The following is a 12,664-nucleotide window of genomic DNA, read 5'->3' as shown; positions in this document are numbered from 1 at the left end:
TGTAAGTGTCTGTTTTTATGTGTGTATCTCACTTGCAATAAAATATTTCACTTGAGTTGGCCCTGTGCGCCTCTGTCTTTTTCTCTTACATAAAAATGCACAGTAGCACACTACTTAGCATACACTTACACATGCAGATACACACACACTACATAGCATACACTTATACATGCAGATACACACACACACTACATAGTATACACTTATACATGCAGATACACGCACACACTACATAGCATACACTAACACATGCAGATACACACAAACTACATAGCATACACTTATACATGCAGATACACACACACTACATAGCATACACTTATACATGCAGATACACACACACTACATAGCATACACTTACACATGAAGATACACACACTACATAGCATACACTTACACATGAAGATACACGCACACTACATAGCATACACTTATAAAGGCAGATACACACACACACACATTACATAGCATACACTTATACATGCAGCATAAACTTATACATGCAGATACACAGACACTACATAGTATACACTTATACATACAGGCACACACACACTACATAGCATACACTTATACATGCAGATACACACTTATACATGCAGATACGCATACACACACTACATAGCTTACATTTATACATGCAGACACACACACACACTACATAGCATAAACTTATACATACAGATGCACACACACAGTTATGGATACAGATAGACACACACACTACATCATATATGGGTATCTGTAATTCATTGTATGGAGTCCTGGGGTTGACAAGCACATTAGCTGGCAGTCTGTGGCTGCCACTGTTCGTTACCCTGGTATTAGCACTGCTCATTGTATAAAACTGAAGGCATGCTAGTATTATCATCAGGGTTTAGACATCATCACTACCAGAGGTAGGTTAAAGAGGTCACCATTACCCGTGGTCAGAGTGTATACAGCCTTCTTACTCCTGCTTAACCCACACACCATTCCTTTTCCACAGGGAATCTAACAGGTATCTAACCCTGTGAGAGCAAAGCCAGCTGCTTCTGAGTATGGGCCCAACAGAATTTAAAAAAAAAAAAAAATTTTTTTTTTAATGCCTGGGACAAATCGGGACAGATGGCTAGCAACCCGGGACAGGGGAACAGACCCCTAAAATCGGGACTGTCCCGTGAAAATCGTGACAGTTGGGGGGTATGCTATTGAGCACATGAGGTAATACTAATGAGCACATGAGGTAATAATATTGAGCACATGAGGTAATACTATTGAGCACATGAGGTAATAATAATGAGCACATGAGGTAATACTATTGAGCACATGAGGTAATACTATTGAGCACATGAGGTAATAATAATGTGCACATAAGGTAATACTATTGACCACATGAGGTAATAATAATGTGCACATAAGGTAATACTATTGAGCACATGAGGTAATAATAATATTGACCACATGAGGTAATAATATTGAGCACATAAGGTAATACTATTGAGAATGAGGTAAGGTAATACTATTGAACATGAGGTAATAATAATGAGCACATAAGGAAATACTATTGAGCCCATGAGGTAATACTATTGAGCATGAGGTAAGGTAATACTATTGAACATGAGGTAGTAATAATAATGGGCACATGAGGTAATACTATTGAGCACATGAGGTAATACTATTGAGCACATGAGGTAATAATAATGAGCACATGAGGTAATACTATTGAGCACATGAGGTAATAATAATATTGAGCACATGAGGTAATAATATTGAGCACATAAGGTAATACTATTGAGCATGAGGTAAAGTAATACTATTGAACATGAGGTAATAATAATGAGCACATGAGGTAATACTATTGAGCACATGAGGTAATACTATTGAGCACATGAGGTAATAATAATGAGCATGAGGTAATACTATTGAGCACATGAGGTAATACTATTGAGCACATGAGGTAATACCATTGAGCACATGAAGTAATAATAATGTGCACATGATGTAATAATATTGAGCACATGAGGTAATACTATTGATCACATGAGGTAATAATAATGTGCACATAAGGTAATACTATTGAGCACATGAGGTAATAATAATATTGAGCACATGAGGTAATAATAATAAACACATGAGGTAAAAATAATGAGCACATGAGGTAATAATATTAAACACATGAGGTAATACTATTGAGCACATGAGGTAATAATGTGCACAAGGTAATAAAATTGAGCACATGAGGTAATAATAATGTGCACATGAGGTAATAATATTGAGCACATGAGGTAATAATAATGTGCACATGAGGTAATAATATTGAGCACATGAGGTAATAATAATGTGCACATGAGATAATAATATTGAGCACATGAGGTAATAATAATGTGCACATAAGGTAATACTATTGAGCACATGAGGTAATAATAATATTGAGCACATGAGGTAATAATATTGAGCATGAGGTAAGGTAATACTATTGAACATGAGGTAATAATAATGAGCACATGAGGTAATAATAATGAGCACATGAGGTAATAATATTGAGCACATGAGGTAATAATAATGTGCACATAAGGTAATACTATTGAGCACATGAGGTAATAATATTGAGCACATGAGGTAATACTATTGAGCACATGAGGTAATAATATTGAGCACATAAGGTAATACTATTGAGCACATAAGGTAATACTATTGAGCACATGGAGTAATAATATTGAGCATATGAGGTAATAATATTGAACACATAAGGTAATACTATTGAGCACATGAGGTAATAATATTGAGCACATGAGGTAATAATAATGAGCACATTAGGTAATAATATTGAGCACATAAGGTAATACTATTGAGCACATGAGGTAATAATAATGTGCACATGAGGTAATACTATTGAGCACAAGGTAATAATAATGTGCACATAAGGTAATACTATTGAGCACATGAGGTAATAATAATGTGCACATGAGGTAATACTATTGAGCACATGATGTAATACTATTGAGCACATGAGGTAATAATAATATTGAGCACATGAGGTAATGCTATTGAGCACGAGGTAATAATAATGTGCACATGAGGTAATAATATTGAACACATGAGGTAATAATATTGAGCACATGAGGTATTAATAATGTGCTCATAAAGTAATACTATTGAGCATGAGGTAATAATTTTTCACCTAGATTACGAGTTTTGTCGGTAAAAACTTGCGGAGCTAACGCTCCTTTTTTTCCAGCGCTGACTTTAAACAACACTGGTATTACAAGTTTTCTGAATGGCTGCGTTAGCCTCAGAAAATTGATTGGCTGTCTCTCCTTTAAATAATAAAGGCGCAACTCCAAACACATACGCTGTTATCACTGCCTCATGAAGAAGCCCGGCCGCTGATCGGGGGAAACGCGTTAGGCTATACAGGAGCAAGCGTCTGACCAGCTGTCTAACAATCCTATCCACGGTCATCAGTGCAGGGGTTCCGGATACCGTGCCTGAAAACTTCAATCTAACCCTGGTGTGGAGGATCAGCAGCTGTACTTACACAGTGCTCAACAGATGTGCTTTATAGCACTTACGAATCTTGTAAGTGTCTGTTTTTATGTGTGTATCTCACTTGCAATAAAATATTTCACTTGAGTTGGCCCTGTGCGCCTCAGTCTTTTTCTCTTACATAAAAATGCACAGTAGCACACTACTTAGCATACACTTACACAAGCAGATACACACACACTACATAGCATACACTTATACATGCAGATACACACACACACTACATAGTATACACTTATACATGCAGATACACACACACACTACATAGCATACACTAACACATGCAGATACACACAAACTACATAGCATACACTTATACATGCAGATACACACACACTACATAGCATACACTTATACATGCAGATACACACACACTACATAGCATACACTTACACATGAAGATACACACACTACATAGCATGCACTTACACATGAAGATACACGCACACTACATAGCATACACTTATAAAGGCAGATACACACACACACACATTACATAGCATACACTTATACATGCAGCATAAACTTATACATGCAGATACACAGACACTACATAGTATACACTTATACATACAGACACACACACTACATAGCATACACTTATACATGCAGATACACACTTATACATGCAGATACGCATACACACACTACATAGCTTACATTTATACATGCAGACACACACACACACTACATAGCATAAACTTATACATACAGATGCACACACACAGTTATGGATACAGATAGACACACACACTACATCATATATGGGTATCTGTAATTCATTGTATGGAGTCCTGGGGTTGACAAGCACATTAGCTGGCAGTCTGTGGCTGCCACTGTTCGTTACCCTGGTATTAGCACTGCTCATTGTATAAAACTGAAGGCATGCTAGTATTATCATCAGGGTTTAGACATCATCACTACCAGAGGTAGGTTAAAGAGGTCACCATTACCCGTGGTCAGAGTGTATACAGCCTTCTTACTCCTGCTTAACCCACACACCATTCCTTTTCCACAGGGAATCTAACAGATATCTAACCCTGTGAGAGCAAAGCCAGCTGCTTCTGAGTATGGGCCCAACAGAATTTAAAAAAAAAAAAAATTTTTTTTTTTTTAATGCCTGGGACAAATCGGGACAGATGGCTAGCAACCCGGGACAGGGGGACAGACCCCTAAAATCAGGACTGTCCCGTGAAAATCGTGACAGTTGGGGGTATGCTATTGAGCACATGAGGTAATACTAATGAGCACATGAGGTAATAATATTGAGCACATGAGGTAATACTATTGAGCACATGAGGTAATACTATTGAGCACATGAGGTAATAATAATATTGAGCACATGAGGTAATAATATTGAGCACATAAGGTAATACTATTGAGCATGAGGTAAAGTAATACTATTGAACATGAGGTAATACTATTGAGCACATGAGGTAATACTATTGAGCACATGAGGTAATAATAATGAGCATGAGGTAATACTATTGAGCACATGAGGTAATACTATTGAGGGAAGGTGGAGGGAGAGGAAAAGGGGGCCAGTCAGGCCAGCCAAGCCATATACGTCAATCCACCAGACGGGGCAGACAAGGGAGCAAGTATCAGTGAATGATATTAATGTAATCAATTTGTCTGATTATACCTTGTCTGACATGGAAATAAAAGTGCTGAGTTTAGGATTGGGTTTTGTTCCGTCACAAAAATTTAACTTGTTCAACACCTTAATAGATGTTAATAAATTAATTAGAGGACTAACAGTACGAAAGTTCTACTCAAATAGGGCCAATGAGAACACAGTCTTGACCCCTTTGGAGCAGGACAGACACCTAACTACCGAGAAACTCCCCTTCATGGAGGAATGTGATATTCTAAATTTAGAAACTTTGTTGCAAGAAGGAGCGACAGATGATGTTGTGACAGAGGCTCAGATGCCAAATTTCAAGACATCATCTAGGTTTTATCTGATGCAATATAGGGGGGACATATTGGAAACCTTCCAAAAGAGAGTTGAAAGGGACTTGACATTGTTACACCAGGCCACACCTAATAATCAGCATAATTTGAACTTTAAGGAGAGAGAAGCTCTGAGGAAACTTCAAACTAATGACAATCTGGTTATTAGAAACGCAGATAAAGGTGGCTCGGTGGTGGTAATGTCAAAAAAACAATTTATCACAGAAGCTGAAAGACAGCTACATGATAATAGATTCTATCAGGTTCTGGGAGGGGATCCTACAAACAGGTTCAAGAGAGAATTGGCGCAGATCCTTGACGATGGTAGGGAATTGGGCATCTTGGATGGGTCTACCTGTGACTTCCTCTTGGTGGACAATCCAGTAACACCCATTTTTAACCATCTACCCAAGGTACATAAATCCCTGGAGGGGGTCACGGGTAGACCCATTGTGAGTGGTATAGGATCACTCCTTGAAAGGACCTCACAGTGGCTTGATGGTATCTTGCAACCCTTTGTGGGGAGACTAACTAGCTTTTTGCAGGACACGACACATGTTTTGAGGTTGATGGAAAACGTGGCATGGGAAGAAACTGACATGTGGCTCACCATTGATGTTAGAGCACTGTACACCTCCATACCGCATGAGAAGGGTTTGGAGGCAGTTGAATTCTTTTTGAGGCGAAATACAGGTTTTTCTGATAACTCAGTGGAATATATACTCAGAATTACGCGTTATCTTTTGACACATAACTATTTCTCCTTTGGGGGGGTTTTCTATCTCCAGCGATGCGGGACAGCAATGGGCGCCAAATTTGCGCCCTCTTTCGTCAACCTCTATATGGGGTGGTGGGAACTGTCCCGCATCTATGGAGATGGGAACCCCTTCAGGGGAAATATACAATTCTATCGGCGCTATATTGATGATTTGCTCCTGGTGTGGAGGGGAACAGTGGAGAATGCGAAGACTTTTGTGGATTGGTTAAACAACAACGACCTTGGGTTGGAGTTCACTTTTGAACTAAACAAATATCAGATCAATTTTTTAGATCTCACTCTAAAGGGGATTCCCAAGGTCGGGGTTGAAACCGAAGTCTACAGAAAGCCTATAACAGGCAACACACTACTCCACGCCAGGAGCAGTCATCCAAAACAGGTGTTTAGATCGGTCGCAAAGGGCCAATTCACCAGACTAAAACGCAATTGCAGCAGTCCAGAACAGTATGAAAAACATGCAGATCAATTATCAGAACGCCTAAAAACGAGAGGATATAAGCAGTATGAAATACAGAAAGTAAGGCAGGAGGTCAATGCCACGTGCAGAACTAAACTGTTGGAAAAAGCTGAAAACAAATCTGCAAAAAGTGGAGAAATGTACTTTGTAACGGACTATAGCACCCAATACAATAAAATATGCCAGATAATAAGCAAACATTTTAAAATGCTGGCAGCAGATGGTGCGTTGACTGATGTGGTAGAACATGGTTGCAAATATTCCTTTAGAAAAGGAGTAACCATGGGCAACCTACTGGCTCCCACCCAATTAAGGAACCTCCGAAGGGAAGAATCTAGTTCCTGGCTTAGGTTTAAGGGGGTGTATAGGTGTAGTAACTTAACATGTAAGGCATGCGAGCACCTTTTGGTGGGAGAAGGATTTAGGAGCAGCGTTACAAATGAAAATTATAACCACAAAAAATGTATGAATTGTAGGAACATTTTTTCAGTATATCTAGCAAGCTGTGTGGAATGCAACCTACAATATGTAGGTATGACAACAAGAGAGACACGGGTGCGCATCAGAGAGCATCTTTTAGATATCAAGGCGGGCACTCTGACCACCCCTCTCGTCCAGCATTTCAAGTTGTTCCACAACAAAGAAAGTGTTAACTTTAAATGGACCATAATTGAAACTGTGGATGCAGGGCCAAGAGGGGGGGACAGGGAGTCCGCACTTGCCAAAAAAGAGGTGTTCTGGATATTCAAATTGGGGAAAAGGTACCCCAAAGGATTGAATTCCTCTTATGACCTAATTAACCACTGGACATAAATAAAGTCATATCCCAGCCATAATTTATTTTATTTTAGAATAGATAAATTATTGTTTTATCAAAATCAGAAACCCAAAGAATTAATTAAAATTGGATCTCGTTTAAAGCATTATATTATCCCATATACAATCTTTGATATTTGGTGGGTATAGGGTAAGGATTAATTGAGGTCAATACAGCCTTTATGGCTCTACTTTGATCCTAATATTATTTAAGGGATTCAATGTTACAGTGGTATGACATAATCAGAGTTAATTACACATAAATAAATAGAAATCGTAATCTGATAAGGGAATTACCATATAAGCTATGAAGGACAACAGGGGCAAGTCTGTAAGCGAGAGACAACCATAGTCCAGTTTGTCTTTTTAGGCATTAGGTACAAAGCAGCTCAAGCTGCAATTACCATTGTTTAGCTATCTTATTAAGAATTAATACTACTCATTCAATGACATTTTCAAATTAAGGTACACACTTTGATATTATAATTTCTATATAAGTAAGGGTTATAAGCAACACAGGTTGTATTCACAGAAATAGAATTTACATGTATTGAACAGTCACTGGAAAGGAATGAGTTAATCTTGTTGCTGCCGTTCAGCCAATGAAATGTTTTTTTACCTTTTTTAAGCTCCTCAGTAATGAAGGTTTCTCATGAGCTATGACTACGGCATACAGCCGAAACGCGTAAGCTTGTTGATGCTATCTGAAGGGCAGCATTCCTGTATACCTGTGTTTTATGGATAATAAAGCTAAAAAGTTTGTTTTCAACTCTGCGACTCCAGAACTTTTTTTCAATACTATTGAGCACATGAGGTAATATCATTGAGCACATGAAGTAATAATAATGTGCACATGATGTAATAATATTGAGCACATGAGGTAATACTATTGATCACATGAGGTAATAATAATGTGCACATAAGGTAATACTATTGAGCACATGAGGTAATAATAATATTGAGCACATGAGGTAATAATAATAAACACATGAGGTAAAAATAATGAGCACATGAGGTAATAATATTAAACACATGAGGTAATACTATTGAGCACATGAGGTAATAATGTGCACGAGGTAATAAAATTGAGCACATGAGGTAATAATAATGTGCACATGAGGTAATAATATTGAGCACATGAAGTAATAATAATGTGCACATGAGATAATAATATTGAGCACATGAGGTAATAATAATGTGCACATAAGGTAATACTATTGAGCACATGAGGTAATAATAATATTGAGCACATGAGGTAATAATATTGAGCACATAAGGTAATACTATTGAGCATGAGGTAAGGTAATACTATTGAACATGAGGTAATAATAATGAGCACATGAGGTAATAATAATGAGCACATGAGGTAATAATAATGTGCACATAAGGTAATACTATTGAGCACATGAGGTAATAATATTGAGCACATGAGGTAATACTATTGAGCACATGAGGTAATAATATTGAGCACATAAGGTAATACTATTGAGCACATAAGGTAATACTATTGAGCACATGAGGTAATAATAATATTGAGCACATGGAGTAATAATATTGAGCATATGAGGTAATAATATTGAACACATAAGGTAATACTATTGAGCACATGAGGTAATAATATTGAGCACATGAGGTAATACTATTGAGCACATGAGGTAATAATAATGTGCACATGAGGTAATACTATTGAGCATGAGGTAATAATAATGTGCACATAAGGTAATACTATTGAGCACATGAGGTAATAATAATGTGCACATGAGGTAATACTATTGAGCACATGATGTAATACTATTGAGCACATGAGGTAATAATAATATTGAGCACATGAGGTAATGCTATTGAGCACGAGGTAATAATAATGTGCACATGAGGTAATAATATTGAACACATGAGGTAATAATATTGAGCACATGAGGTATTAATAATGTGCACATAAAGTAATACTATTGAGCATGAGGTAATAATTTTTCGCCTAGATTACGAGTTTTGTCGGTAAAAACTTGCTAACGCTCCTTTTTTTTCCAGGGCTGACTTTAAACAACACTGGTATTACAAGTTTTCTGAATGGCTGCGTTAGCCTCAGAAAATTGAGCGTTAAGCAAAATTTAGCTCCACTTCTCACCTCAATACTAGCGTTGCTTACGGTAGCGGTAAGCTGGAAAAACGTGCTCGTGCACGATTTCCCCATAGGAAACAATGGGGCTGAGCTGGCTGAAAAAAAACCTAACACCTGCAAAAAAGCAGCGTTCTTCTCCTAACGCAGCCCCATTGTTTCCTATGGGGAAACACTTTCTAAGTCTACACCTAACACCCTAACATGAACCCCGAGTCTAAACACCCCTAACCTTACACTTATTAACCCCTAATCTGCCGCCCCCGCCATCGCTGACACCTACATTATATTATTAACCCGTAACCTGCCGCTCCGGACACCGCTGCCACCTACATTATGCCTATGAACCCCTAATCTGCTGCCCCCAACATCGCCGACACCTACATTATATTTATTAACACCTAATCTTCCGCCCCCAACGTCGCAGCCACCTACCTACAATTATTAACCCCTAATCTGCCGCCCCCAACGTCGCCGCTACTATAATAAAGTTATTAGCCCCTAAACCTAAGTCTAACCCTAACCCTAACACCCCCTTAAATTAAATATAATTTAAAGAAATCTAAATAAAATTACTATAATTAAAGGGACAGTCTAGTCCAAAATAAAATTTCATGATTCAGATAGAGAATGTAATTTTAAACAATTTTCCAATTTACTTTTATCACCAATTTTGCTTTGTTCTCTTGGTATTCTTAGTTTAAAGCTAAACCTAGGAGGTTCATATGTTAATTTATAATCCCTTGAAGGCCGCCTTTTCTCTCAGGGCATTTTGACTGTTTTTCACCACTAGAGGGTGTTAGTTCACGTTTATCATATAGATAACACTGTGCTCACGCACGTGGAGTTCCAGTGAGCAAGCTCTGATTGGCTAAAATGGATGTCTGTTAAAAGAACTGAAATAAGGGGGCAGTTTGCAGCGGCTTAGATACAAGGTAATCACAAAGGTAAAAAGTGTATTTATATAACTGTGTTGGTAATGAAAAACTAGGGAATGGGTAATAAAGGGATTATCTATCTTTTCAAACAATAAAAATTCTGGTGTAGACTGTCCCTTTAAATAAATTATTCCTATTTAAAACTAAATATTTACCTATAAAATAAACCATAAGATAGCTACAATATAACTAATAGTTACATTGTAGCTATTTTAGGATTTATATTTATTTTACAGACAACTTTGTATTTATTTTAACTAGGTACAATAGTTATTAAATAGTTAATAACTATTTAATAGCTACCTAGTTAAAATAATTACAAAATTACCTGTAAAATAAATCCTAACCTAAGTTACAAATACACCTAACACTACACTATCAATAAATTAATTAAATAAATTACCTACAATTATCTAAACTAAAATACAATTAAATAAACTAAACTATAGTACAAAACCCCCCCACTAAATTACAAAAAATAAAAAAATATTACAAAAATTTTAATCTAATTACACCTAATCTAAGCCCCCTAATAAAATAAAAAAGCCCCCCAAAATAATAAAATTCCCTACCCTATACTAAATTACAAAAGTAATCAGCTCTTTTACCAGCCCTTAAAAGGGCTTTTTGCGGGGCATTGCCCCAAAGTAATCAGCTCTTTTACCTGTAAAAAAAAAATACAAGACCCCCCCCAACATTAAAACCCACCACTTACACACCCCTACTCTAAAACCCACCCGATTCCCCCTTAAAAAACCTTAAGGGCTGGTAAAAGAGCTGATTACTTTTGTAATTTAGTATAGGGTAGGGAATTTTATTATTTTGGGGGGCTTTTTTATTTTATTAGGGGGCTTAGATTAGGTGTAATTAGATTAAAATTCTTGTAATATTTTTTTATTTTTTATAATTTAGTGTTTTTTTTTGTACTATAGTTTAGTTTATTTAATTGTATTTTAGTTTAGATAATTGTAGGTAATGTATTTAATTAATTTATTGATAGTGTAGTGTTAGGTGTATTTGTAACTTAGGTTAGGATTTATTTTACAGGTAATTTTGTAATTATTTTAACTAGGTAGCTATTAAATAGTTATTAACTATTTAATAGCTATTGTACCTAGTTAAAATAAATACAAAGTTGCCTGTAAAATAAATATAAATCCTAAAATAGCTACAATGTAACTATTAGTTATATTGTAGCTTTATTAGGGTTTATTTTATAGGTACGTATTTAGTTTTAAATAGGATTAATTTATTTAATTATAGTAATTTTATTTTGTTTTATTTAAATTATATTTAATTTAGGGGGGTGTTAGGGTTAGACTTAGGTTTAGGGGTTAATAACTTTATTATAGTAGCAGCGACGTTGGGGGCGGGAGATTAGGGGTAAATAATTGTAGGTAGGTGGCGGAGACATTGGGGGGGCAGATTAGGAGTTAATAAAATTTATTATAGTGTTTGCGAGGCGGGATTGCGGCGGTTTAGGGGTTAATACATTTATTATAGTGGCGGCGTTGTCCGGTCGGCAGATTAGGGGTTAATAAATATAATGTAGGTGTCGGCGATGTTAGGGACAGCAGATTAGGGGTTCATAGGTATAATGTAGGTGGCGGCGATGTCCAGTCGGCAGATTAGCGGTTAAATAATTTTATTATAGTGTTTGCGATGTGGGGGGGCCTCGGTTTAGGGGTTCATAGGTAGTTTATGGGTATAAGTGTACTTTTTAGCACTGTAGTTAAGAGCTTTATGTTCCAGCGTTAGCCCATAAAACTCTTAACTACTGACTTTTTTATGCGGTAGGAGTCTTGGAGGTAGAGGCTGTACCGCTCACTTTCTCCAAGACTTGTAATACCAGCGTTAGGAAAATCCCATTAAAAGGATAGGATACGCAATTGACGTAAGGGGATTTGCGGTAGCCAAAAGTCGCGGAAGAAAAGTGAGCGGTACACCTGTACCTCCCTGACTCGTAATACCAGCAGACGTTAAAAAGCAGCGTTAGGACCCCTTAACGCTGCTTTTTAAAGCTAACGCAGAACTCGTAATCTAGGCGAATGTGTACATGAGGTAATAATAATGTG

The sequence above is a fragment of the Bombina bombina genome, chromosome 7, assembly GCF_027579735.1.
Source record: "Bombina bombina isolate aBomBom1 chromosome 7, aBomBom1.pri, whole genome shotgun sequence".
NCBI classification, from domain to species: Eukaryota; Metazoa; Chordata; class Amphibia; order Anura; family Bombinatoridae; genus Bombina; species Bombina bombina.
This window is presented reverse-complemented; position numbering follows the sequence as displayed.